The sequence below is a fragment of the Mercenaria mercenaria genome, unplaced genomic scaffold, assembly GCF_021730395.1.
Source record: "Mercenaria mercenaria strain notata unplaced genomic scaffold, MADL_Memer_1 contig_4809, whole genome shotgun sequence".
In the NCBI taxonomy this organism is placed as follows: domain Eukaryota; kingdom Metazoa; phylum Mollusca; class Bivalvia; order Venerida; family Veneridae; genus Mercenaria; species Mercenaria mercenaria.
In genome coordinates, this window is record NW_026463067.1 from 27,124 (window position 1) to 33,530 (window position 6,407).

The following is a 6,407-nucleotide window of genomic DNA, read 5'->3' on the forward strand; positions in this document are numbered from 1 at the left end:
TCTTGAGGCCACATGTATGACCGTATCTTAATAAATTTAGTCAGAATGTTAATCTTTAGGATCTTTAGGTAAGGTTCCAATCTTGGTCAGGTACGGCCAAAACCTAGGTCACCTGGAAAAGCTTTTAACTCATACACATTGTGATAACTGGTGATAACAGAATAACAAGCTGGAAATTAGCTGGAAAAAACTGAAGATATGCTTGGAATACAATGGTAAAACACTGACAAAAAGTTGGATTTACACCGACAATGTGCACAATAAAATTACCGAAAATATGTACTGAAAATTGTCATTGCTATCAGAAAAACTGTTGCTACTGAAGCACAATTATCTATCATTTACATATACTTGAACAAAAATTACCTGTAATCAGGTAAAAGTTTAAGCAACTCAGATGAATAACATTCCTGCTTCAGTCTATAATTTTTTGTAGTCCTGTGACATATTACAGGTTTAAATTACATTTGAAATTATAAAGTTTAATGTTTTACATTCTAAAAGCATTTTAGAGTTTCCATTTACACAATATTTAACTCCATTCCATGTGCCTCCAACAACAAGAACAAGGCGCTTCCTGTTTACATTCAATTTTTGAGTCGGCTAAACGCTGAAAGCATTTGACGAGTCCTTGCTATCGCCCGATTTCTCATTCACATTAAATGGCCTCACAACACAGCGAATTGATGTAGTTCCATTAGATTGTCTTTAATTTCAAAGAGTTCATTGATCGGATGAAGTTCAGTTATGTCAATCCCATTTGCTATGACCAATATACGATGTAATCTGTCAAATTTATATAGTGTAATTGTGCAATACTCGAATAAAGCCACGTATTTTCTTCTGCGGTAACTCATTAAGCATAAACACGCATAACGATTCTGCGGGATTTGGTAATACATTTGCGCATATGATCATGGTGACTTAATTTTATGCCCTTTTGCCACAAAATAGCAAATATGGTGTTTACAAATTCAAATAAAAACTACATATTAACTTATTAGCCAAATTATCCATTTGTTACCATGTCTGTTTCAAAAAATAATTTTTAAAATCATTGCGCAAATAACAAATTTATTGTGCTGTGCATTTCATGAATTGTGCGGGCTTACCAAGCTTGCGTAACATCCAGCGAAAGACAAAATATAGTTCCAGAACATACTGCTAGTATTTTTAGCCCACCATCATCAGCAGGGTTCCCACGGTCAGGCAAAAGTCAGGGAAAAACATATTTTTTTCAAGGTCAGGGAAAAGTCGGGGAATTTTGTAATTGGCCAGGGAAATTTGGAAATTTAGCAAAAGTCAGGGAAAAGTCAGGGAAATTTGAAACCAAAAGTCAAAAGCAGGAAAATAAAGTTGTGAAAAAAGTAAAAAGGATGAAAATAAAAGGCAAAAGCAGTTTCTTTTCATTTGGCTAAACCAAACATTTAAAAAAAAATACAGTCTGTTAAACAAAATTATTTTTTAACTTTTAACATAATTAAGACCGTATGAATGAATGCTGTGAACTGTGTAGTCCTGCATAGTTGCAAATTTATTTCATCATTTTACTATATAAGCCATAGTAAAACTTTTCTGTTATTTATGTTTGTATGGAAAAGTTATTTAAGAAAACTTAGTACATACCATTCTTACAGTCATATTTACCATTTTCTTTACTCAGATTACTGCTTACAGATTGTAATGTGCAAAACAATGCTATTTTGATTTACCGTAATAATTCTATTTATAGCCCATGCTCTAATAAACGCCCAGTCCCGACTTTTTGTAAAAAAAAACGGCCTTTTTTTTTCGAAAAAAATCAAAAATAGGATGTTATCTAATAAGCGCCCATCCTATGAATCTTAGAAAATAATCCTACCTTTTATCAGTTAAACAGCGAGTTTTCTTATTTCCCATCTGATGTAAGATCGTACATCACTTTTCTTGTCTTTAATTCCATATATTTTATATGAACACAGTATTTCAATGCCCATTCCTTGCACGAACAATAGCACTATCACTGTATTCATTTTCAAGTTCAAATATGCATGTCAGTATAGTTCCGAAAGGATGATTATTTTTATGAATATGATAACCTTTCATGGCTGCTTTAACTGAAACTAACACACATGCCGACATATCATATATACATTGTAATGTGTATTGACCCAGGTAAACATGTGCTAATGCAAAGGCGCGCGCTTTTCGTAATTACGTCACGTCACTAGTCTGGCATTTCGAGACAGGGGTCCCGCAAGGGAAATTTAATCAATATTGGATTCAAGGCGCTTTGATCTAAAACAATAGGGTGTTGTTTAAATTTGCTTGAAAACGACAGAATCACGAACAAAAATACTTGATACTATATTCATGACAGAATAAATTAAATTTAAATCATGTATTTTCTGAGTTTAGCTTGGCCGGTTATAGTACCGATCTAGTATGGCCGTTATCGATTTTTGTACGACTATCACATCATTACTTTCTTATAGTCACCGGTATGTTCGAAAATAAATATTACATCAAGATTTTGAATGTTTGCTGGTGATTTGTCTCTAATATTCACCCATCCCTAACTTCTGAGCCGACCGTGTTTCTAATAAACACCCGGGCTATAAATAGAATTATTATGGTATTTTATATCTAAATAGACCTTAGTCTTCTGGTCAACTCTTCTTAGTAAAGTTCAAAACTAGTTTTCAAGTGCAAAAGTGTTTATGGAAGTTCAGTGTTTAATAAGTTTGAATGGTTATTATTGGTGGATTTTGTTAAAAGTAAAAGTCTATTTTAATAGAATTCTATGCAGCATCTTAATTTTACTCTGTAATATTTTAGAATTCAGCTAACAGAGAAAGACTGAAAGATTAAGAGATATAGAAAAGATGCAAACAAATTGCATACTTAGGGTGGATATTAGGACTTATTTGGCATCATAGAGAAACAATTAAAAATGGAATGATAAACATAAAAGACATCAAACACTGATACCATTGTACATATAGAGGGTTTAAGTAAAGTTAACTACAGCTGGAAAAGTAATTCAGTATGGTAAAAATGTGTAAAGTATGATTTTTATAAGTCATTAAATACTGATGTGTTGAGGCATTTAAAGCTGTATTTCGAAAAATAAACAGGCATTTCTGCTTCAGAGCTCCAGATAAGCTTTTGGTGTAATTGGGTATTTACCCATCACTTTTTGTCTGAATTGGGTATTGGAAATTTAAATTGGGTAAAAATAATATCATTACCCAGCCTTTTCAGAAGTAATTGGGTATTTGCTAAAACTCACTGGGTATTTTACCAATCTCGCACTAACAATTGAGTATTTTTGCTTACAGTATACATGGTATATATCATTAAACAGGACTGACTAAGTACCTTAGTACTTCAATGGCACCCTTCAATGTTTAATACAAAAATGTATTTAAAATTGTAATGAATGTTCCATATTGTGAAGTGTTTTCTTTTTCACTTTTAATGCAGTAGGAGATCATTACATCCACAATATCCCGAACGATGTGGTCACCGCAATATGCATTATCCCAAAAGATGTCATCCAGTATTGGTGACACTACATCGTCACAAACAGATAACTGTCATTGCTGAACAGCAAAATATCCCACTAATTTGTTTGTTTGTGCTGCAACAATGTTTTTCCTACAACCTCTTTACATTTTATCGGCGTAAAATTGTTTACAAAGCATCCAAATAACACCGATCAGCCGACTGAATGGTCCTGTGATTTTTCCAATAAACTGCAACCTGTTCTGCGGTAACCAGTCAGTCAAATCTAGCGTTAAAGTCTCTTACCCGTTCTAGTAATAAGGAAAATGCGATATATTTGTAGAATGCAAACTCAAATACTGTAATGTATAAAGGAAACAAACAATTTCTAAATATATTGCAACATACATATGCTATTAAGTATACAAGAAGACTACCCCTATTAATTATGTGTAAAATGCCATTTTCTACAAAAAATGTACGAATAAAGGCAAATTTTCATAAAATGTTGTACATTTGTCAGAACAGACACAGTAGAAAAATCCAAAACTTGATCATAGGTAGTCTTTTAGTGAATAGTATGGACCTTTCTTGTTGTCTGTTACATCACACTAAAATAATATAGCGATCTGTTAAACTGGAACAAACTTTCCTTACACCCTTTAGTTATCAATATAACAAGAAATATGGTAAGGCTTGGCTGATGGTGAAAATGGAGGCCACATTAATCAATAGATGACCGGGTAAGCGCCCCAGAACGCGAAAGACTTGGTCAGGGAAAATTGGAGTTTGGTCAGTGAAAAGTCAGGGAAAAGTCAGGGAATTTTATTTTCTCTGCTTTGTGGGAACCCTGAATTTTAATTTCAGATATATAGAGACTTATATAGGGAAAAGCTTTTAAAATCTTCTTGTCAATAACCTACAACATTCAAATTTGGACCACATGTATGGTTTTGAGTGGCAAGATGAACCTTGACATGAGTTGACCTTGATTTTGACCTAGTGACCTACTTTCACATTTCTGTAGCTACAGCCTTCAAATTTGGACCACATGCATAGTTTTGTGCACCGAAAAAAACTTTGACCTTGACATTGACCTAGTGACCTACTTTCACATTTTTGAAGGTACAGTCTTCAAATTTGGACCACATGCATAGTTTCTTGTTCCGAAATGAAATTTGGCCTTGATTTTGACCTAATGACCTACTTTCACATTTCTCAAGCTACAGCCTTCAAATTTGGACCACATGCATAGTTTTGTATACCGAAACAAACTTTGACCTTGACATTGACCTAGTGACCTACTTTCTCATTTTTGAAGGTACAGGCTTCAAATTTGGACCACATGCATAGTTTTGTGTACCGAATTAAACTTTGACCTTGATTTTGACCTAGTGACCTACTTTCACATTTCTCAAACTACAGCCTTCAAATTTGGACCACTTGCATAGGATTGTTTACCGAAAAAAACTTTGACCTTGACATTGACCTAGTGACCTACTTTCACATTTTTGAAGGTACAGGCTTCAAATTTGGACCACATGCATAGATTTGTATTCTGAAATGAAATTTGACCTTGATTTTGACCTAGTGACCTACTTGCACATTTCTCAAGCTAAGCCTTCAAATTTGGACAACTTGCATAGTTTTGTGTACCGAAATAAACTTTGACCTTAAGATTGACTTAGTGACCTTCTTTCAGATTTCTCAAACTACAGCCTTCAAACTTGATGCACATGCATAGTTTTGTGTACAAAGAACTTTATCATTGAAATTGATCTAGTGACCTACTTTCACATTTCTCAAGCTACAGCTTTCAAATTTGGACCACATGCATGGACCATATGCCTAGTGTTGTGTACGGAAATGAAATTTGACCTTGAGCTAGTCAATAAGTCTTGAAATTGGGAACACTCAAAAATGGCACATTGGTGGGCGCCAAGATCACTCTGTGATCTCTTGTATTGCGTCAGGTACCTCAGAAAGCATTGGAATATCTCTTATCAAAGAGTTTACCACATTGATGAAATTAAATTATGACAGCTTCAGTTTAAATGACCCGAATAAGATATGTGTAGTACGTTAATTCTTCCGCGAGACTTTGCGGATGAATCCTCATTACATTTTGGGCAGTTGTCGGCGAACACACATGACCTGTTTATAACATCACTTTTACGACTTTGCGTTTGAAAATACGGACTTCGGTTTACCGAAAAAATACTACGAAGATCGGCCAGATAAAAATGATGCAAAATCGCGAGTGGCGAAAATGCAAACGTCTACATACAACTTCGTTCTAAATCGTAACCTTTCTGGAATTTTGACTGGTTCTGATAATTTGCTTACGATTCAGGTCGCAAAAAAATGAAACTGTCACCCATTCATGATGACACATGGGTTGAATTTTGCAGTCAGTAAGTGGATAAATTATCGGGAGAAGAAGCTTTTACTGGTTTGTTTAATTACTACTGATTTTAAAAATGATTTTATTTCTTATTTTTCGAGAAATAAACAATCGGTGCTACATTAAATTTTATTTTCTTGTAGTTTTCGAAATCGAAAATAGATCGTCTATGTTAGACTGCTTTGACGAAACGAAACAACTTTTTTATGAAATGATTTAAATAAGAGGTAATTTCACCGTAAACTTCAATGTCATATACTGCCAATTGCTGCTAAACTGTCTTCGTATCATCACAATTTGTAAAACATATTGTTGAAACTGGAGATTTTGGCAGTATTAAGAAAAGTGTAATTGTATCTGGATATAATATTTTGGGTAAATATCGAGCTGTGTTATGAAATTTTAACATTCAAGGAACAGACATGATAGATATTAATGTAACAGAAATGATTCTAGAATTTATTTTTTTAACACATACATAGAATCTATATCAGACTTATATTCTAGTCCTGAGGCA